Source organism: Mus musculus, chromosome 8 (assembly GCF_000001635.26).
Source record: "Mus musculus strain C57BL/6J chromosome 8, GRCm38.p6 C57BL/6J".
Lineage (NCBI taxonomy): Eukaryota > Metazoa > Chordata > Mammalia > Rodentia > Muridae > Mus > Mus musculus.
This window is the reverse complement of record NC_000074.6, coordinates 39,904,294-39,928,490: the sequence shown is the minus strand read 5'-3', so window position 1 is coordinate 39,928,490 and position 24,197 is coordinate 39,904,294. Positions and strand designations below refer to the sequence as shown.

General features: G+C 36.0%; 1 long non-coding RNA gene across 2 annotated transcripts in view; it reads left to right on the top strand.

The window, feature by feature from the left end:
- Nucleotides 1-333: 333 nt before the first annotated feature.
- Gm36795 overlaps nucleotides 334-24,197 on the top strand; it is a 55,762-nt gene continuing 31,898 nt past the window's right edge. Inside the window, exons 1-2 of one of the 2 annotated variants that reach the window (XR_870392.1) lie at nucleotides 334-420; nucleotides 8,219-8,392. This is a non-coding gene — a long non-coding RNA (predicted gene, 36795). The remainder of the gene's footprint in view (nucleotides 421-8,218; nucleotides 8,393-24,197) is intronic. The other variant, XR_378916.2, reaches the window with a different exon arrangement.

Below are 24,197 nucleotides of genomic sequence, written 5' to 3'. Positions count from 1 at the left end.
TTTGCCAATTGTATCTTGGGTATTCTAAGTTTCTGGGCTAATATCCAGTTATCAGTGAGTACATATCATGTGAGTTCTTTTGTGATTGGGTTACCTCACTCAGGATGATGCCCTCCACATCCATCCATTTGCCTAGGAATTTCATAAATTCATTGTTTTTAATAGCTGAGTAGTACTCCATTGTGTAAATGTACCAGATTTTCTGTATCCATTCCTCTGTTGAGGGACATCTGGGTTCTTTCCAGCTTCTGGCTATTATAAATAAGGCTGCTTAAAGGGTGTGTATTCTAAAATGACCTCATTTTCATTATGACATCACAAGGTTAAGGTTTTGAGCCCTCCAGCTTTTGGGAGCTTTTAAGGAGCATCTTGAGCAACAATGGCACAAAAGAAAGATCCAGTCTGCCATGCTTTTTGAGGGTAAGAGATTCATCTTAATCTATGCATTCTCACAATCCAGTCCAACCTCGTGTAGGAGTAGTCTTGTTGCTTCTTTTGTTTTTTTTCTAAATAAACTTCTGCTTACATCCTTTGTGCTGCCTAAGTAAAATATTTTCCTTAGTTTCCTATTGTTTTTCAAGACAAAAAAAAATACTCCTTAACACAATGCTTCTAATCTCCATCCCAGAAATGAATGAATGATATAATACAGGTGTGAGTTAAACTTTCTTGGAGTAGTGAAATGTAGAAAAGTACTTTGTTCATTTTTTTTATTTTTATTTTTTATTGGATATTTTTATTTATTTAATATCAGATATTTTCTTTATTTACATTTCACATGTTATCCCCTTTCCTCATTTCCCCTCCATAAACTTCCTACCCCACTCCCACTGCTCACCAACCCACCCATCCCTACTTCCCTGTCCTGGCATTCCCCTACACTGGGGCTTGGAGCCTTCTCAGGACCACGGGCCTCTCCTCCCACCGATATCCAACAAGGCCATCCTCTGCTACATATGCAGCTGGAGCCATGGGTCCCTCAATGTGTGCTCTTTGTTTGGTGGTTTAGTCCCTGGGAGCTCTGGGGGTACTGGTTGGTTCAAATTGTTGTTTTTCTTATTTACATTTAAAATGTTATCCCATTTCATGGTTTCCCCTCTGGAACCCCCTTATTCCACCCCACCCCCCTGCTTCTATGACAGTGCTCCTCCACTCCCCTCCTACCCTTTGTTTATTTTTTGGTGTTGAGAGAGCATACGTGATAATCGGTAAGTAATAAGCACTCGTGGTGAGTGGATTGATTTTGGAAAGAGATGGTCTGTCATCCATAGTGAGTAGAGATGCTGGGATAGGAAATATTCCATAGGATATTGGGACAAAGGCTGTACGTGGTACCCTAGGTTGATAGTGAGCTGTGGATGTTGGTGTATCATTTTTTTAAATGGTTAAAGTTTGTGCTTTCAATATAAAATGTGCACCTTCCTCCATGGGCTCACTTGTTTGAACACTTAGTCTCCGGGTGGTGACGCTATTTGGGAAGGTACTGAACCATTAGGAGGAGGTGGAGCTTTACTAGAAGAAGTCCACCAATGGGAGTGGGCTTTAAGGTTTTATAGTTTGGCCCTGCTACCTGAGTGGGGATACATCAAGATCATCTAGTTTCCTGTTGCCGTGACTTTTCTTCCTGCTACAAAGTTCTTCTTCCTAATATGGTGGACCTCACCTGTCTTGAACTGTAAGCCAAACAATCCCTTTTCTCCTTAAGTTCTCTGTGTCGGGGTATTTTTTTTTTCACAGCAGCAGGAAAAATCAACTAAGATGCAGAGCTAACAGTTGTTTTAACTCCGGAGGGAAGACAGAATTTGGAGTTTGAAGATGTCTCACCTTCCATAGACTGGGAGAGTGAGCCTCTTATTTGCATTTAGAAGAAATGTCTGATAAACTCAAAAGTAGTCTAAATGGCTTTGTTGACGATATTTTATAAATGAAGTCAGAGTGAAATGATACTTCATCGACCATGTTTCTTTAATTCCTAACATTAAGGAAAATGAATGATATTTGGTTAAAATGTAGTTATAAACTGGCATGTAATCTTTTATGAAAATTTCAGCGAATTACAGCTGTACCTTTTAGTCAGCATGAGATTTGGAGAGTTAATGAAACATTAATCACTATAGGAATGACATTTTTAATTTAATTTTTATATGTGTAAAAGGGACTGGACAAAGTTTCTCAATTCTTAACTGCCACACCATAAAAATGGAACTCAGAAAATTTTATTTTCCAGCCCATTGGTTCCATCACACTGATGAGGCAAAAACAATTCTAGGTGGTAAAACTGGTTTAAACCAGCAAATAAATCAATCCAAGAGCAACTTATAGATTCCTTTGTTTCTTTTTCTGACAGACTCCATATTGGCATGACAATAGGCTTGAACACCAAGGAACTATGTTTTGTGATCTATTGTGTCAGTCTTGCAAATCTCAAATGGTTCTGAAGTCCAACTTCCAAAGTAATGCAATATAGACTTAGCAGATTATCTCATCAAATTCAAGCAATTACAGATATTTTTCCTGTGGTATAAGTGAAAATCCACATGAGTTAAAAGAAAGGTCTTCCCTTGCCTGTCCATGTAATGTTTTATATAACTTCAAATGTATGTATTTATTTGTAAAACTAAGTTGATTATGAGTTCAAATTTGTTACCATTTATGAGTTTCTACTGAAATATTTTCTAATTAAGTATCACGTAAATATGACTTAGTAGCCCCAGAAAAATAATCATTTATTAGTCTGGTTTCTACTTAAAATCATATTTTAAAGAGAGGTTTCATATTTGACTTTCTATTGATTGTATCAGAGAGAGATTTTCTATGAAAGCCTATTAGTTTTCAATTTAGTAAAAATAAATGGTATGTAATAGTTATTCTTAATAGATCACACTCAAACATAACTGAAATTATTTTTAGAAATTTTAGTGTGGTTCTTTAATGGTAATTATGTAGCAGTGTTAATATTTGATATTTTTTATTAATTATGTATGGGTATGTGACAGTATGTCTGACTTTGTGAATGTATACATATGATGAGGGCAGACATCTCTAACTACAAATTGGAAAAAGAGAGTGAGCTCGAATGGTACAAATATTTTAAAGATTCAAATCTTGCCCCCTAGAAACATACTTTTACCAGAATAGCTACACCTCTTAAACCTATCCAAACAGGTACTCAAATATATGAGGCTATGGGGACTGTTCACATTCAAAACACAACATTCCACTAAACCCTGACTCCTATAGGTTCTCAGCCACATCATAATATGAAATACATTTAGCCCAACTTCAAAAGTCCCTTAGTCTTTTACAGTTTGTTTAAACTCCAGAGTCTCTGTTGAGGCAATCACTTAGTTACAAATCCTTGAGAATTTAAAGAGCAAATTATATAAGTCCAGCACATAATGGCAGAGAATAAACATTTCTATGCTTGAAAAGAGAAACAGAAGTGTACTGAGGAAATATGGGGACAGAGCTAGACCTAAAAACAACTACAAAATCTTGTTGCTCCATATCCTATAATTAAGGGATTGTATAGCCCTTTCCTTCCAGCTTTTCCGCCTGTAGCATAGATTTTTTCTCTAGGAACAGGTTCACTCACTGTTTGTAGCTCTTCTTGGCAGATATCCCATAGCACTGGCAACTCCAACATCTTGGGGGCTCCAACACAACATTGTCTGGCTTCAGCGATTCTCTGAAACTATGAAGAAAGATTCCATAACTCTTTTATTCCATGTGTATGACAGTTAAAAGTAGATGCCAACGTGAAAAAGATCCTTGGCCCCTGAATGTCAGTTACAGAAGTTTTTGTTTGTTGTTCATTTCTAGGAGCAGAAAATTACTTAGGCATTTTTCTTTCAAAGTTGGAAACTTAGCTGAAAGTTTGCTTAATGGAGGTTTGCCCTGACTACAGCCTTCTCTTTATTCAAATATGAATTTGACTACTACATATTTTCCTTATCTCTTTCAACATAAGTCTTGACTGAAACGTTAAAGTTTGGGGTGATTCATTTCTTATCCAACTATACATTTTTAAATTTCTTTTTGCCTCATTTGCTCTTTTTCATTGTTGACCTGTGCAATAGTTATTATTAATAACCACATGACAAAGTCAATATTGGGCTATCTTGAAATCTCCACCAATGAGAGATTCACTCAATTACTTTTATTAATGCTTTGGCAAAATCTTAGGACATTGGCAGAAAGCAGCCATCATCATCATCACTATCAATAATCATTATCACTGTTATTATTATTCCAAAATATTACAAGTGTAGTCTATAGTCTAGTTCAAAATGTTCCCTTCTGACATTTTTTGAGTTAGACCTCTATAGTCTACATAGCTCTAAGCTCTACTGTCTTAAAAGCTTTTACTAGGATGGACCATAAGAATCTTAAAAATGGTGTTAATCTTAATTTGGTGAGTATATAATGACTATCTTTGAGCATAAATATCTGAGCAATTAGAAAAAATTAGTTAGAATCTGTTCGTTTGAATGGCTTTTATAGGCTCATATATTTGAATGCTTAGTCACCAGGAAATGGAATTCTTTGAATAGGATTAGGGGGAGTTACTTTGTTTGAATAGCTGTGGCCTTGTTAGAGGGAGAATTTTATAGGATGGAATTTGAGGTTTCAGAAGCCCGTGCCAATTTTAGTCTCCCTCTCTCTGACTATGCATGGAGAACTGAATGTTAAGCTCTCAGCTAATTCCCCAGTATCAGGTGCATCATATTCCTTTGGGCTGCTATGCTCCCTGCCATGATGATATTGGACTGAAACTGTAAGCAAGACCCCTGTTAAATGTTTTCCTTTGTAAGAGTTACCTTAAATATGGCATCTCTTCTCAGCAATACAATAGTGGCTAATACACATATAATTTGAAACACAAAAAGATGCTCAACATTTAAAAACCTCTTTTTGTTGTTGTTTTTCAATGGTAACTCAATTGCTGGGTGCAACAACTAGAATTCTAGTCTTGTAAGCCATCTAAATCTAAATCCTCCTGTGGCTAAGTGGGGGATCACTAATAGCTACATCTTGTCCTCCCACTGTCCCTGTCCAAAACCATATCTCTTGCCTCTTCTATTCTTCCCTCTGACCTGCAAGTTCCACCTACTCACCCAGTGATTGGTTTCTTTATTCATTAGAAGGATCACATGAAGTCCTGATTCACATCTCACCCCAGGCAGCCCCTCCTGGAGAAACTGAATTAATATCAAAATACAAACAGCACCAGGGCTATCCACAACACTTCCCCCTTCCTGTCCAATTAAAAGAATCTTTTATCTCAGATACAAATTGAGCACAGCTATTACCATTTTGTAATTTATAAAATACAAGATAGACCTAAAATCCAGTCCATCATTTATGTCAATTAAATAGAACACGCTGTAATCTACCCTAACTTAAAAGACTTATAAATCCATATGCTATGTTCTAGTTTAGCTTGTACACTATCTGAAAACTATCTTCTCAAATATATTTTCTCAATGTTAAAAATCCTGGGTTGGCTATGAGACTATAAGTAGTCTTTCAACCCCATCAGAAATCTGAGAATGACCAGCATTATCTAAAAATATTGGAAACCTGAAACAGCTTCCAGAACAGAAAAATTGTAGAGACAGCTACCTGCCTATACAACTCCAGTAAGTAGGAAGTTGGAGTGTCAGTCTTTAGCCTTCTGGCCAGGATATTCTGACAGACCTTGAAAAACAGCAATTATTAAGGACTAGCTTATTCTGTTTCAGCAGAACTAAGCTGTCCTAACCTGTAATTTGTGTCCTCTCAAGGACAATACAGGTCTGCAGGAGAGATAGGCAATTTCTGCCCAGTGGCTACCTAGCCACAATGTACTACTTCATCTGGAGGTAGAAACACTCAGTTTCTTCTTTGAGTCCACAAAAGGGGAGCTGCTAGGAGCAGATTTGTCTCAACAACAAAAGAATAAATAACATTAAATGTCACATTCTGTCGATTTCTGATGTTTTTGAAAACCAACTATCTATGTAAAGTAATCGGGACTGTTTTCGTTAACTACTCTCAGCTATTTCTAAATAAATTATCTGAAAACACCCTAACAATAAACTCAGAGCCAAGAATTTGCTATCTGGCCCTTAACTCACAGGCTTAAACATCTGAGATCAGTTTGTTTGGTATTTATAGACAGTTTGGCTCTAAGCCTTGTACTTTTATTTCAATAGAAATAATTTACACCAAATAAAATCTTGATTCTGCATCAAATTAAATTCGATTCACACTTCTATCTATATCTGCTTATAAGCAGACAGCTTGTCAAACTAGGATTTAAACCCAAAATTCCCCTGGAACCCAAGTTAGACAAAATTTGAGTATCCTATAAGACTTATTAGAGTAATATATCTTTATACTATCTTTAAAGCATTTAATTCAAACTTTCACTAATAGCTGCCTATAGGAAGCAAGTAGTGTTTACTTGTTAAGTTCTCTGCCTAGAGCAGCCACTCTGTTATACCCTCTATCTGTTATGCTCTCTACCTGGAGCCACAGACTTCTAGTAATTAATGCCTATTTATAGCATGCAGTTATCATTGCCCTCTCTACTTGGAGTAAGTGACTGATTTTCCCTATCCTAGTTCCTAACTGCTGGCAAAATTCCCCATGTGATATGGACAAAATCTGTATATAAATCTATCCTAAAAGCAAATAATCCCAATTTTATAAATTCACAGTTAAATCAATATCTGGCCCAAGATGTAGGCAGCTTCCATTCTCTGGCTCTCTGACTCAGAGCAGCCATCTTGTCTCTTTCCACCACAGGGGACCTCAGAACCCTTTTTCTTTGTTTCATGGTTCCCATGCTTGAGTCAGTGTGACTCATCAAAGTACCACCTTTCTCTCACTTAGAAAATAAAACTCTAACTCCCAGGCTAATAATCATAAATTTTTAGTGGATTTTTTTGCGCAACATGTTGGTTTGCCACCTGTTGTGGGAAATATTTTTTAAAAAGACACCATCTCGTGTTATACCCTGCTACTCTCTGCCCCAGAGGTCTGGCTGGCCAGGCACTGGTGGGCATGGCCAGTCTGTTCTCATCTCATGGAGGCTCTCTGACTCAGAGCTCTGAAATCTCTCCAATCAGCTTGCTATTTGCTATTTGCTATTTGCTATTTGCTATTTGCTATCATGTCAGCCCCACTCTTCAAAATTTGTTCAGCCTTTTGGGGTGCACTTCTGGCAAACTCATGCTTTGCTGCCATACCTTTCTCTCTGGAACCCAGTCGAGCCGCTGCATGAAGGAAAACACCACACAAACTTAGTTCAGAATCAATGGTAACTCAATTGCTGGGTGCAAAAACTAGAATTCTAATCTTGTAAGCCATCTAAATCTAAATCCTCCAGTGACAAATTCTGGCAGATTCACCATCTAAACCAGAGATCACTAATAGCTACATCTTGTCCTTCCACTGTCCTCATCCTTTAGACCTCATTTAAGAAGAAGCATAGCCAATTAGGGCTATGTATAATAAATTTCAAAGACTGATATTCGTAATTAATTAAGTAGAACCAATGCTTACAGAATATTGGTAAATAAACTCTGTACTAATTTCTCTGATTGATACTTCATAAGAAGGAAATTTTTTGTCAAAGATAGATGAAACAAGACACTGATTAATATGATAAGGATATATTTTAATATGTAGTAATAATTCAGTAGAGAAAAGAATCCATTGTGAAATGAACTTCGCTTTGTATACATAAATAATTATACATTTTAAGAAGACAATTAGGGAATAGAAATAATATTGATAAAGAATGAAAAACCTTTGAGAGCATTAGTCAGATGAAGTGGAAATTACTGGTTTCTTTGGAATTGTGTCATATGATGTGTTTGCTGGAAGCTGTCTTATGAAAGGATATTTTTGCTGAAGCAGACATATGGGAGTATGTTTAACTGAGAACAGATATGCAGTCTTTTTCTGGAAGCAACCTGGAAAAAGGGCATGTGTTTTTTGTTTGTTTGTTTGTTTGTTTGTTTGTTTGTTTTTGCTTAAGTGGACACTTGAGAGAACACATGGTGTTTGGAATGGGTATAAATTAACCCAACAGGCAGTAGACTACACTGTGTGGCATTGGTATACCTTACCGTTCTTTGCTGGTGATCATTTGTGGTGACTTCACAGAGAGAAAAACACCAAAGAATATCTTTCTGGTGGTGTTCTGACAGCTCTTCGTTCCTTCCAGGGCCTCAGGTCGATTGTCAGAGCCTCATGGTTTCTTCTGGATCAACCCGCTATTGCTGATTTGTGAATGGTGCTTGCAAGTGGATTGAGAGGCCACTGCTGGTTCATGAAAACTGAACTGCTGATCTCCTGACAATGCAGACTATGCTTACTCCAAAGAACTATTTCTAAACAGGTCCACATCCTCCTCTGCTCTATCAACCTTTCCTTTCCACCATCACTGGTAGGTGGTGAGCTAGATAGGTGGTTAAAGCATTGAAGAACCCTTATTAAAAGTAGGTTTTGAAAAAAATCTAGGCCTTCATTAGAGGAAATGTAACTGGAGAAATTCAATAAATGGCAGGTACTGAAGTTAGGATGTTGATATTCCTGAGACAGTGAGACAGGCATCCCATCTCTTGCTGTTAGCTGGACCACATAGTAAATTCTCTAGCAGAATTTCCTCAGGTAGGCATCTTCAGGAGGGTATGATATAAATAAAGTACTTATAGGGATGAGGTTCTCAGTGGTAGGAACAGGGGCAGTGTTTGTTTAAAGCCATTATAGAGTAAGATTGAAGTCTCATCAAGAACAAGGTTCAGAAAACCCTGAAAAGGGTTTTGTGAAGTGGTTGTGATGTCTTTTGTTATATCAGTTAAATCACTTATAGTTAAGAGCTCTTTCAGGAATTTATACGGTTTTTGAATTTTGATGAAGTGAACATTGTATTCCACTTCAAAATCTTATTATATCTATAAGAGTCCACTGTAACAATTTTCCCTGTAGAAAACTTTAACTATGAGAGTGAAAGCAAAATGTGAAAATTTTAACGGATTTTAAATGTGGATTGTTAGTTCTTCGACAACTTCGAGAGTCTAATAATACATTGTAATTACGTTTCCCCATTCTTTTATCTTCCCTATCCTTCTCACTGAACACCCTTCAGTGTTTCCTTCCCTAGATTAATAATTTTTGCCTTTGTCACATGACTCATTTGCTTTAACTGGATCGATTTGGATTGGAACTCTTGGAGTCTGGTAAGGTCACCAGTGGTACAAAACTGAAAGTATTAACACATTGTATTTCTCAATATATCAGTAGGAAAATAGTATATCAGTGAGAGTATTGGGGCCCTGAACTCCTCCCCCATCCACAACCTGTTAATGTAGTAATTCTTGTGCAGACCCAGTCCAGGCACCCATAGCTGTTGTCAGTTCATGCTTACAATAGCTATGTCTTGCCGAGAAGATGTTTTCTAGTTCTTCTCCCTGTCTTCCACATCTTAAATTTCTTTTCTGTCTTTTTTATAATGTTTGTTGGGCCTTAAAGAGGATTGTATAAATATCTTGCTTAGTGGAAGGTTCCCTTTATTGTATCAGTTACCCTTATCACTGTTATGCCTTTATTATACATATCTTCCCTGTCATATTTGTACCAGTTTGTAGTGCTCATATTTGGGTAAGACCATTGATGCTTTTTTTTCTACCAAGCCAGACTGTTTAGCTCCTTCTGAAACTATGAACAATAGCCAGCAGGTAGAATGGTTTCCAGCTCAGTTCCAGCTTGGTATCTCTATATTACACAACCAAAGAACATGTTGCTTCCAGCAGTAGCGTCTCATGATCTAGCTCTGGAAGGTAACTAATTGAAATGCCATTGGTTTGGGGTCTTTTGTGGCTCAGGGTATCTTCCTTTAAACTCCTTCCATATATTTTATTTTAATCGCATTATATGACAATTAAGTTTACATTTGGCTCTTTACATCACTATTCATTTTGTTAACTACCTCCCTTTACTTTCATTTCTGCTAGTCCTTCATCCTTCATTGCTTAAACTTTTTTACACCCAGCATCTTTCATCTCTAGTTTCATATAATTTGTATACCACTATCTTTTCATCCCTAAAGGAGTCCTCCCAATGAGCCTCTTTCTAATGTCGTGACTTCTATAGGAACTCTAAGTGGAACAAACAGAATCAGAGATTCCAAACTAAGACCTGTGTGTGTGAAAGAGAACATGAAGAGTCTTGGGAGTGGGCTACCTCACTAAGAATCAGTTTTTCCAGTTCCATCCATTTGTCTTATTTTTCTTTATGAATTTAAACTTTGTAAGTATTTTTTCTTTATAGCTGAGTAAAATCCTATTTTGTATAAATGCCACATATTAATTATCCACTTATTACCTGATGGTCACCTAAGATAAAATAAAACTTTCAATACTGTTTTTACTCAGAGTTATTTCATGCTTTCTACAGTATAGCCCCATGACCAACCTTAAAGATCACACATATTTATTTCACTAACTGCTATCACTCTGCTTATGAGTTTAGAAAGCATTTACAATGACATTCATATTTTGTTTGAAAGGAAATGTCTTGCTTTGTTCCAGAAGCAAACAGAGTTGATTCAAGTATAAGAGTGAAGAACATAATTATATATATATACTCTATTTCAAAATCTTCAGAATTTTTCTAATATATTAGTCAATGCTCATACACAAAGGTTTTGGAATTCTGGCTTGAGTTGAAATAATTTATAGATTTTGTAATTTACAAATTGTAAATTTATGAATTTTGAAGTTGAATACATTGTTCAAATAAATAGGTTGAGATAAACAAGAGATATAAAATATTTCACAACTTAAAGAATCCTATGGATTTTAAAATCTTCAAAAGTTTAAAATCTCTTTAAAATATGCAAATTGCTTAGTTTATGATTTTGTGAAATTAAAAAAAAAGTTGTATATTTTTTTATGCCAAGAGTGAAGAACCAAGACCCAGTTAAAGTAAAAGCAAATACTCTGTATCTGTCTCTTGCAGCACAATGCTTGTTTCATAGGCTCAAGCAGACTCCAATATTCCATACTACTACCCTATGATCATCTCATGGTCCTTGCACCTCTAATGTTCTGGGTTTTCCATTGCAAATGGGGTTTCTTCTTCACCAATACCTTCTCTTAGTCTCTTAGTATGAAGCCTCAGTTGATCTCCATGGCCTCTTTGTGCCTTTAAAACCGCTATTTTGTGATTGAATGTTACACGTGGTTTGCCCAGTTTTGCTGCCAGATTGAATTGTTCTGTGTTGTGAATTGGTTCTAATATTACTTGTGTTAATTCGGCTCTCAAAAATCACATGGGAACCCGCATGTCTGCCTGTAAGATGCTGAGGGTTCCTGCCCCCAGTCGACTGGCTCTAGTTGGTAATAAAGTTGCCGGTGCCCAATGGGAGACAGAGGTAGGACTTGAGATTCCTGGGCAGGGAACGTAGGAGAGAGAGAAGAAAGAATCGCCATGACAGGGAAGCAGGAAGATCAAGTCTGAGAGCTGAAGAAGAGAAAGCATACAACCATCTAAGAATGGAGAAGAGCAGCCCCAAGGGCCACTCCTCTGATGGGGTCTGAGGCAGCAGAGATGAAATACAGATTTTAGTATGTAATAATTCAGGAATATCGGAGGGAATAGTGTGTTAGCCCCGAGGAAGTTTGGGAGTGGCCCAGCTGTTGAACTGCTTAGGGCATATTGAAAATAAGTCTGTGTGGATTTGTGCCTTTCATTTTGAATGCAAAACATTTGAGTGGGTGGCAAGGACCACATACACACCCGCCGGGGAGTTTAGAGTGGATTAACTTATTACCACATCATTTCTGTTTGTTGACCCTAAGGAAATGTCTCTCAGAAGATTTTACTCCAGTGATGGTGGTCTTTTACAGCAGATTCTTTTACGTAAGCTGGCCAACATCCATTGTCTCAGTGAATTACAGGTTTCACTTACAAAAAGTCTTCATTCAATATATTGAACAACTGACACCGAGAGCGTTTTTGCTTCCCTTTGAAACATCATAAGCCAAACCTTTATCATTTGAATTTGTTTCCGCAGTATCATCTAAATTCCAACAACAGTTGAACAGAATTCAATAGCTTTTCTAGCCAAAAGCAACAAAACAATTCCATAATCTTCCCATAAAACAATATGATAGGTCCATCATAACAGATCCTACTCACTGGTAGCAGAATTTTTATTAGTCATGGTTTTCTAGAGAAACAATTGGTGGGCAGAATCTATCTCTCTCTCTCTCCCCCGCCTCTCTCTCTCCATATATATTTATAAGAATATTTGTAATATTCTTTTATATTCTTTTATGTATATTACATATATGAATGTATAAGTAATCTATATGAATGTTACATAGAAGAATTTATTAAGTCAGCAGATGTTAAAATAGTAACTACAGTTCACTCATACCTGAGAGTCCAAGAGCTTGCTCAGTGCTTGAAGCTGTGTCACTCAGAAGCTGTAGAAAGGCTGACAAGCTAGCAGTTTCTCAGTCAGTATCTGGTGCCTCAGCAATCCCAACCTAAAACTAAAATCCTGGAAGGCCCCTACCTTGCTGCTGGTCATTATTTGTCAATGAGAGAATCTGGGAAACATGGGTTCAGATACCAATTATATCAGATGTCACTCAGCAGCCCCAGCAACAGAATAAATGAACTTGTCAGGAAAAGGGGAGCTAGGCAGACAATAGACAAAGTCAAGCCAGCAAGAGGTAAATATTCTTGGTGTTAGTAGCTTGTTCTTAAACCTGGGTTGCCACCAGAAGAGGCTGTCCAATCTTGGAAGAGTCTTTCCACATCAGGTAAGGCAAGAAGGACAATTCTTCAGTTGAGGCTTCCTACTCAGGGAATTATAATGTGTGTTAAGCTTACAATAAATCCAGCCACCACATGATTTATAGCACATTTTAAAAAGCATACACTGTGATAAAAACCTACAAGTTTTACAGAAAAATAATTTATACTTTTCTTAAATATTTTTAATAGACTACAATAAGGGATAGGTTCTGACTCAAATGAAGATCGATTGGGAGACTATAGCAAATATTAGTACTGACCATTATTGGGTTCCTCTTACAGAGGTGGCAGTAGTAGTGAGTACTTGGATACCAACTATACAGAAATCCACATTTAATGCGTATGGAATATCTTAGACCTCCTACTACTTCATATAGTATTGAGCTTTATTATAAATCATTTCTTTCCCTATATTATATTTTTAATTTAATATTAGTCACAGTAAGGAATTAACAATAAATGGTAATTGAATAGAATAAATACAATATAATTAAATGAAATTGCATTACAATCATTCCTTGGAATACATATTTAAAAAATAAGGCAACATAATTACTATAGTACTGTACAAATTATGTATTCATTACATATAATGTAATTACAGGTATGTAACATACATAATATAAATGCTGTAGACAATAGAATGATTCAGGTACCAGTCAGGTTACAGAAAATTGGAATAAGATTTAATCACAGTTATACAATTCAATTAAGAAATCTACGATTTGCTTATTTTTGGAATGTTCTTTCTAATCTTTTTAGACTATAGTTAGCCATAACTCTAGCCATTGCCTTTGGTGCTCACCACAATTGTAGGATAAGACCACATTACTGAAGAAAATATACACCTTAGCTGAAATAATCAATCTGGAAAAGAATTGGGAGTCTTATTCCTGCTGCTAGCTTTCATAGTTCTATAAGGTGCTATATAAGTTCCTGACAGGGAAAGGGAATAAATTGTTTTACCTAGCTATGAACCCTATGAACTAAAACACCAAACTGCTGGGCAAGATATACCCACTTGTACAATAGTTGCGTGGCTGCTATTGGAGTCAGTCAAATCTTTGATTGGATTTAAGATCCACTTTACAAGAGTGAGTCTATGTCAGTCAAAAAAATGCAGGGGATTTATGTTATTTATTTTATGTATCCATGTGACTATGTTATACTGATATATAGTGTATATATTATACACATATATACACACACATATATATAAATTACAACTTTCAGCATTAATTAGAGAACCATCCATTTCCAATGAATTGTGAATAAAGAGAAATATGACTGCATTCATGTTCAAATTCTTTCCAAAGCTTAGAGAACACTGTGTAAGAGGGGACAACAACAAAAAAGCCTTAAGATAGGAGGAAGAGCCAAAAGAATGACATCATCTGCACTATTCTCATCTATTGTAATTACAAATTCTCAACAACTTTGGGTGACTGCAGTAATAGTGGGCCAGCCAAGCATGGGTGCAGGGGGGAGGACCAGGGTTCCCTACCTCTTACTTATCAACTATAGATTAATAGAAAAGAGATGTTATTGTGTTTAGCTGTGTAGCCATCCAAGACCCCACAGTGGTCCCAATAAAATGTTCACACAAACAACTCAAAGTTATGAATATGTGAGAGTAATGGTATGGAAGAAGTGGAATTGATAGTGGTTGGAGGGAGATATGAGAGGCTGGGAGGTTGGTGTAACCAGAAACAATACCTACATACATATGCATATATACATATACACGTATGTTTGTGTGTGTTTACTTGTTTGTTGAGTGACTAAATTAATACATAAAGCATAAATAAGTAATAGTGATGTTCGATGTTACCTATGCAATATATTTCTTTAAAATTATGTAGCCTACTGGTAACTTATTTTATTCTATAAGAATCCATGCATGACATTAAGGAAGCCACTTTATAATTTTACTCTCTGTATAATATAACAACTATTTTATAAATTTGACATTATTTCTGAGATTCCTTACTGTTATTCTATACTCAGGTTTTGATTTTATTGTCTATAAATGTTCAAATGAGAACACCTCGGTTGTTTCTGAAGCAAATCTGCGAGAGAATTTATTATTACCAACTTTTTTTTTTTTGCTTCTCTGTCAGAATGTATTTTGTGTTCATGTTCTGCAGTTTTTTAGTTTTTTTTTTATGTTGCTGTTAAAATCTATATTTAATGTGATCTCATTAATGCATTTCATTAATGACTGATTTTATGTGGGGTTTGGGAAGTAAAATGTTTTTTATATGATAAGTACAATATCTAAACCAGAAACTTTTGATCTTGTGCATTTGAGATGTGAGAGTTTAATTGGTTAAAATAAAGCATGTGTGTGTGCATGTGTGTGTGTGTATGTATGTGTGTGTATGTGCATGTGCATGTTTGTGTGTATATTAATTCAAGTCAGGAATACTGAATGTCAAAAATATGTTCTCATTGTTAGCTTTGTCATAAAGATGAATAATATACTGAAAAAAAGAAAGTGAATCTGTGGATAAGTTGGTCTTTTATCGTGGGTCAGAAGATGAGTCAGCAGATTTTTCACATGTCTCTAAATGCAAATGAAGCTTTAAGGCTGTCTCCAGGGCATTTAGCTTTAGTATTCACGAAAATTCATTTTCTATTTACTGAGATGTATGAGATTGGGAGCAATACAGTGGGGTTTTGATTGGAGGTAACATTAGGAGTTTGTCTAAAACATGTAAATCTTCAAATGACTTCTAGATGAATACATGCATGCAGATTTGAGAAGTTATAACTATAATTATAAATGATAAATTGTGTATAGTATTTTAAAGCTATGGGATTAATTGAGATTCTCAGTAGTGTGTGTGTGTGTGTGTGTGTGTGTGTGTGTACATATGTGCTCTCAAGAGTAAAACCTCAGAAGTCTTGAGGAAAACATTTGGCAATTACTAGCTTTGAAACCTACTGAAGTTGTTAAAGATACTTGTAAGTTGAAATGTCAATGGACCCTGTGAGGTTCACTTACATCCTTTTTAAAATAAGGGTAATTTATAGTAATACTTTGTGGTCATTAGGATGAGAATAACCCCATTGTCTCATGTTTGGGAAATGCTTAGTCTCTGTCTGGGAAAGACTAGAAGGTTGGCCTTATTAGAGGGTGTGGTCTTGTTGGAGGAGGTGTGTAACTGGGAGTAAGATTAGAGGCCATGGCAAACTCAGTTTCTCTCTTGGCCTGCTACAAATGAATCAGATCTGATATCTCAGTTTCTTCTCCAGCATCAGGCCTGCTTGCCCAATGCCATGCTACGTGGTCATTGACTAAACTTCTGAAACTGTAATTTAATTAACTGCTTGCTTAAGAAGTTGCCTTGGTCATGGTGTCTCCTCTCAGAAATAGAAGAGTGTCTAAGACACCTATGCTCATCATTCCTCAGGAGCAAATGGTGAGCATGTTCATGTTGGCACCTAGTCACGTATTCCACAACCTGGCCAGTATTGTTGCCTCTTCTATCTCTTCTAATCATCCACAAGTCATCTATCTATGTACAATTTATCTCTATTTATTACTCTTTCCACTATCACTACTTTGATCAAATTCATTTTGCCTCCTTCCTGCAATCAGTCTTACAATGACTAGTCTCAACCAGATTTTACCACTGAATTAGTAAGAAACCAACTTTACCCTACCTTTAACAAATTATCAAGTCTTTTGGGAGCACCATCATCGAAATTAGATACTTTAAGGGAACATATGTAGACTTGTGTGACATCTGCTTACTGGATGACTGTATCGTTACTTTGGTCCATTGTTCAGATATAACTTAAATCTTTATTAAATATTGGAGATATTAGGAGACTGCCATTGACATTGCAAATTCTCTGCATTTCTGTTCTACAGGCTACAAAATTTTCATTTGTTTCACATACTTTGTTTAAAGGATATCGGGACTCTAAATCTTGGTAATAATTTTGTGGTAGCTCTATATAATTAAAATATAGTTGCTGTTTTTATAAGACAACTTTGAAATATAACAGGAAATTTAGATGTGTTTCTATAATATAACTGTTTTATAATCTAATTGCAAACTTGCAAATTGCTTGTGTTGGTAGTGTGTTTTGAGACAACATTTTGTTTTTTAAATCCTCTATTTTCTCTAGACCATTCCAGAGCCTCATATCCTTCCATCTCATGTATACAAGTAGATTTGCTGTTTATTTTGGAATATGACAGCGTAGAGAAGATGCTGAAGGCCCCACCCCTACCCCCGACATGTAAAAAGTTTAAAACTTAGAAAATATATTTAAAATATGAAAACAAAGGATAAAAATATAGTCTGTATTTGGCAGAAAGACAGTGACTGTAGATACATTTTTGGGTTTCAGAGAGTACAGTACATGTCTCTGCTTCTAGTTTGGAAAGAGTTACCCAACCATATCCCCAGATGTGACATGACTACAGAAAACTACGAAATGTTTCTGTGTAATGGTTTAGTGACCAAGTTTTAAGACGTCAGAGTGTAGTCCCAACCAAGTACTTTCTGGTCCTCAGAATTACGCTGATAAGAGGAAGGACTTTACCTGGCAGGAGAACCGCTTTTACTTCATAGATTGCCTGCCTAGAATTTCACATTGTGTTACAGATTATGAAGAGGAGATAATATGTACACATAATTTATTGAGCCACATTGCTATTTCAAAAAACAGAATAAAATAGGGTGGGTCCAGCTCAGCACAAAAATCCTTTATATTTCTAGGGATAATAAAGGAAAATTACTAAAAATAAAAAACACAAAAGATGTTTAGATGATATATTTAATTGTTGTGAATTTTAAAATGGAATTGTAAGAATGAATAACTCATTCTCATATAACAATACCCAGTAGCTATGAAAATATCTTTTAAAAAAGCCTTATGGCTCTTCTGAATTCTGACAACTCAAACTGTTTTCTCATTGAAAATATAGTGGAGTCAGATAATGTGAAGAAATAGAATTTCCCAGAATTCCTTTCTGTCATGAATTTAATGAGTAAAGTTTGTTTTGCTTTTCAGGGAATGCAATTACCATTGCTGACACCCATTACATTTCATTCTCCACATAAGTTAGAGTGTGACTATAAATTCTCACCCTAATGTATTTCTATTGTTCCATTTTGCTTACAAAGTTTTTAGTGTCACTTCATTTAATTGAAGTCAAATGATGTTATTTACCTTTTAGTGATGCAAAAAATTGCTTTTTATAAGCTATTATTATTCAAGTTGAATTTTGTTAGAGTATGGAAAAAGTCCTTAGTGCAGAACATTTTACATACAAATTTAAAATGTGTACTAAACCATGACATTCTTTCTCTCATACCAATAATGAAAACAGTGTAATATCTGAGATTGTAATTGATTGAGTGCAAACCATTATTGAGTCATCAAATGACACAAAGGTCCAGCAAATTACCCCAAATATGAAAAGAGCAATGTCTGATATTTGTGGACATTACTACCAATAATGTAAAATATATTCATTAACATAATTCATGAGTACTGAGTAACTGATGAATAGAAGAGTCATGTATTTATTTACATGTAGATTTAAAAATTAACTCAGAAATGTGCCTATAATTTTTTCATTGTTTATGTTTTATACTCATGAATGATAGTGGTTTTGCTGATTCTAAGTTTAAAGCAAAAGCTCAGAAAGCCAATGAACGACAGTTTCTATATTTAAGTTCCATATTTTGTCACTGGCCAATAAGCTCTTATCAACTAGATCAAGCCAGATCTACCATAGTTAAATTCCATAAAACAGGTCCCCATAGACTCATATCCTTGAATGCTTGGATCCAGTTGGTTGAACTGTTTGGGAAGGATTAAGAGGTATAGCATCATCAGAGGAGGTGTGTCAATGTAGGCAGGCCTGAGATTTCAAAAGACTTGCTATTCTCTGTATCACCTCTGATTCTTGCTTTATCTCTTAGCTATTTATTCAGGCTCCTGTGTCAACCTATCTCTATTCCTTCAACATGGACACTAAACATCTGAAACTGTAGCCCCAAATGTAATGTTTTCTACTGTAAAGTTTCTTTTTTTTTCTGTGAGTTGCCTTGGTCATGGTGTCTTATAACAGAAATAGGAAAACAACTAATATACTTTACTATATAAACATTCATATTTGTATATGTTAAATATTCATGAAAGAAGTAATGGAAAACAACGTGAGAAAAAACTTAGTGGGTATGCTATAATATTTTCATCTCTGTTTAATGATGATATGAATGGATGGTGTTTGCTATTTGTGATTTTATTTTCAGATAAACTATAGATGTCATGAGATGCTTATATATAGCAACATATATTTATCAATTTTAAATTTTTCTTTATGATCTACATATTCTTGTAAAAGTTGCTCACATGGGTTTTCTTTACTCATCATTTTAATTCATTCTGATTAGTACATATAGATACATATTCAAAGAGGAACAGTTGTATATACATGTGTGTTGCAATCTGAGAGGAAAAAATTTATTTTATAATGTGACCAAGAATCTACTTCCCCCCAAAAAAATCTAATACTTGGCTTTATTGTTGCTATCCAGAAGACTATTTATGGTGCGATATCTAATGTGCAGAATGATGAAGCTGATGACTTTTTGACTAGTCATTGCTACAATGTGTCAACAAAACTTCATTGTAGTACCTTGAAATACTACACAGATGATATTATGTGTTTTTAACACAAGTAGTATGAACATATATTAAAGGAAATGCTGATATACTGCTTTAGAACCACCTAAAAAGCCAACAAAATTCCCTTAAAGAGTCCTTTTTAGTTAAAAATCTCATTAAAATGTAAAAAAGAGACTTCTTTTCTATTTTAAGAACTCAATTGCCAACTTTCTGAAATCTTCAGTGAAGCAGAATAATAGTCCTACTCTTATGAAGTTCTGAGTTTTATTTTGTTCTTAATTTTACAAAAAGAAATATACATTTAAGTAATATAATGCTTAGAAGAATTTTATATATAGTTTTATTAATTCTTTGAGTTTTTTAATGACATATTTTAACCATAAGTGTCCCTTAGTGTTTTCTCTAAGTTCTTGGGTTCATTCTGCTCCTCCTCACTTTGTCTTCTGTTTTCAGTACCTCTCTGAGTCTAGTTCCTGCAACCATATACTCATGGGTGTGGGACCACCGATTACAGTTTGGTCAGCCTACCATGGACCACACAATTAAAGAAAACTGATCATCTCCTCACCAGAAACTATCCACTATGAATTTCTGTTAAGTTAGAAGTTGAGGCGTCTGAGATTCTTCCTGTTCCAAGCTACACTTTCAACATTCTTGGGGGATATTCAGGTCTTATGAAGGCATTTGCAGCTATTATGAGTCCATGCGTATAGCAATCCTTCCATATCAGGTTCTCCTATATCTCTGGTTCTTATTTTAGTCTGGTTCTCTTAGAAGTCTGGTTCTTAAAAATATTTCTGATCCTTCTTCTTCATAGATCTCTGAAGTCTTGGTGGTGGGAATAATATAGATGCCCCATCTGTGGCTATGCACTGCGCTGTTATTTTTTCCCTGTGCTTTTACCATTTATGAATTTCTGTGTTGACCACCGTATGCTTCACAAAGAAAGTTCTCTGATTAAGTCTGAGAGATTCTCTAATCTGTGGATATAGAGACATAAATTTAGATGGCAGTTCGGTATTGTGTCATTCTAGAAGGTATAGGTTGCCAAATAAAACTCTTGGATACCCCCACTATAGTAAGGAATAATGGGATTGCTTTTAGTTACCATTGAAAACAGTGATAGGAATCTATTGGTGAGAATGTTTTGGTCACAGAACACACACACACACACACACACACACACACACAAAGAAGTTGCTTCTGAAAAGTAGCTTCCTGCTACTGGCTAGTAGAAAAATGTGTTATGTAGGCTGCTGCTGCTGGAGTGTGTGTGTGTGTGTGTGTGTGTGTGTGTGTGTGTGTGTGTGTATGTGTGTCTTGGGTGTGGGCGCATTAATAATTTTACCTAGCTGTGAATCCTGTGAAATGAAATAAAGACTGCCAAAGCAAGGTATGCCCATAGGTGCAATAGATGCAGATTATCGTGAAGTAGCCAATTACTTTCCAGTTTGATTGAAGGCCTGCTCCACAGAGGAAACACATACAGAATGTGATAAACTGATCAAGGAATCTGTGGTTGAGGGACTTACCCATGGGTAATCCCGTTAAATATTTGGCAGCTTTATATTTAAAAATGTTCCAATTTTGCCTTCATTTAAAATATCAAACTATTGTTTTTCTTCAAAATATGTAAGACTCTCACAGAGGAATATGTGTTGTTGAATAAACACATAAAGAAATGTAGTCATTGAGCCAGTATAGAGGGAGGAACTGTGTGAGGGGGAAACAGGGTGGGGACAGCAATTGGGATGTAAACTAAATAAATAAAACAAAATTTAAAAAGTAAGAAAAGAAACGTAGTCAAATCTAATGAATAATGCTGTAGCTATGCTTCATTTACCAACTTAAGGATGTATATGAATATGCAGATATTTGTTTCTTTACTATACTTTTAATATAGTTTCAAATGTATATGAAAATGTCATTTGTAGATAGCTGGCTAGACTCCTATTTTTTGTCTTTTATTATATTTTTCTGATGTTCAAGAGTGCTATAGATTCATTTTAGGTACATATGCTATTCTTTTACAGCTGACTTAGAACATTTCCTTGCAAATGTCTCAGTCAATAAGAGAATCATAAAGCAATCTGAATCTTTTTACTTTTGATTTTCTCAACAATATAGTAAACATATTATATATTTATACACTCATACAATCATTTTTCTCTTGTGACCAATGCTAAGCATACGTAACCTTTTCTGAATACTTTTGTGGCACCACAAATAATAGTGATGACTTTATTTAAATTCATGGCCATTCTATGCAGTAATTACATGTCATTTCCTTGTATTTTTGTATGTGAAAAATGAAAGTTACACAGATGGTAGATACTGAGTTATTCAGTTGTTTTAGTTTTTTTTTTTTTAGTTTTAGAGATTTATTTATTTTATTTTATGTATGTGAGTACATTGTAGCTGTACAGATGGTTGTGAGCTTTCATTTGTTTGTTGGGAATTGAAATTTTAGGACCTCTGCTCAGTCTGGTGGGCCCTGCTCGCTCCTGTCAGCTCCGACCCTGCTTGCTCCGGTGCAAAGATTTATTTATTATTATACATAATACACTGTAGCTGGCTTCAGGCACACCAGAAGAGGGCGTCAGATCTTATTATGGGTGGTTGTGAGCCACCATGTGGTTGCTGGGATTTGAACTCAGGACCTTTGGAAGAGCAGTCAGTGCTCTTACCCGCTAAGCCACCTCGCCAGCCCCCACTTGCATAATTTTAAATCTAAGTTTCTTACATGAGTGAAATCATGGGGTATTAACCCTCTGAATCTGGATTACTTGGTGTAATATAATGATTTCCAGGTTCATCTATTCTCTTTTTTTTATTATTAGATATTTTTTTATTTACATTTCAAATGCTATCCCCTTTCCTGGTTTCCTCTCCGAAAAACCCCTATCCACTCCCCCTTCCCGCTGCTCCCCAACCTACATACTCCCACTTCCTGGCCCTGACATTCCCCTATACTGGGGCATAAAATCTTCGCAAGACCAAGGGCCTCTCCTCCAATTGATGACCTACTAGGCCATCTTCAGCTACAGCTAGAGATAAGAATCCCACCATGTGTGTTTTTTTTTTTTTTTGACTGGTGGTTTATTCCCAGGGAGCTCTGGGGTTCTGGTTAGTTCATATTGTTTCTCCTATAGGGCTGCAGACCCCTTCAGATCCTTCGGTACTTTCTCTAGCTCCTTCAATAGCGGCCCTCTGTTGCACCCAATAGATGACTGTGAGCATCCACTTCTGTATTTGCCAGGCATTGGCAGAGCCTCACAGGAGACAGCCATATCAGGCTCTTGTCAGCAAAATCTTGTTGGCATCTGCAATAGTGTCTGGGTTTGGTGGTTGCTTATGGGAAGGATCCCCAGGTGGGGCAGGTTCTGGATGGTCCATCCTTCAGTCTCTGCTCCAAACTTTGTCTCTGTAACTCCTTACATGGGTATTTTGTTCCCCCTTCTAAGAAGGATCAAAGTATCCATACTTTAGTCTTCCTCATTTTTGAGCTTCATGTGTTTTACGAATTGTATCTTGCGTATACTGAGTTTCTGGGCTAATATTCACTTATCAGTGACTGCATATCATGTGTGTTCTTTTGTGATTGGGTTATCTTACTCAGGATGATATCCTTCAGATCCATCCATTTATCTAAGAATTTCATAAATTCATTGTTTTTAATAGCTGAGTAGTACTCCGTTGTGTAAATGTACCAGATTTTCTGGATCCATTCCTCTGTTGATCATCTGGCTACTATAAAGAAGGATGCTATGAACACAGTGGAGCATGTGTCCTTATTACAATTTGGAGCATGTTCTGGGTATATGCCCATGAATTGTATTGCTGGATCTTCTGGTAGTACTATGTCAAATTTTCTGAGGAACTGCCAAACTGATTTCCAGAGTGATTGTACCACCTTGCAATCCCACCAGCAATGGAGGAGTATTCCTCTTTCTCCACATCCTCGCCAGCATCTGCTGTCACCTGAATTTTTGAACTTAGCCATTCTGACTGGTGTGAGGTAGAATCTCAGGGTTGTTTTGATTTGTATTTCCCTAATGATTAAGGATGTTGAACATTTATTTTAGTTGCTTCTCAGCCATTCGGTATTCCTCAGTTATGAATTCTTTGTTTAGCTCTGTACCCCATTTTTAATAAGGTTATTTGGTTTTCTGCAGTCCAACTTCTTCAGCTTTTTATATATTTTGGATATTAGCCCCCTATCAGATTTAGGATTGGTAAAGATCATTTCCCAATCTGTTGGTGATCTTTCTGTCTTATTGACAGTGTCCTTTGTCTTACAGAAGCTTTTCAATTTTATGAGGTCCCATTTGTTGATTCTTGATCTTACAGCACAAGCCATAGGTGTTCTGTTCAGGAATTTTTTCCCCTGTGCCCATATCTTTTGAGGCTCTTCCCCATTTTCTCCTGTATAAGTTTCAGTGTCTCTGGTTTTATGTGGAGTTCCTTGATCCACTTAGACTTGAGCTTTGTACAAGGAGATAAGAATGGATCAATTCACATTCTTCTACATGCTAACTGCCAATTGAGACAGCACCATTTGTTGAAAATGCTGTCTTTAATCCACTGGATGCTTCTAGCTCCTGTGTCAAAGATCAAATGACCATAGGTGTGTGGGTTTATTTCTGGGTCTTCAATTCTATTCCATTGATCTACCTGTCTGTCATTGTACCAGTACCATGCAGTTTTTATCACAGTTG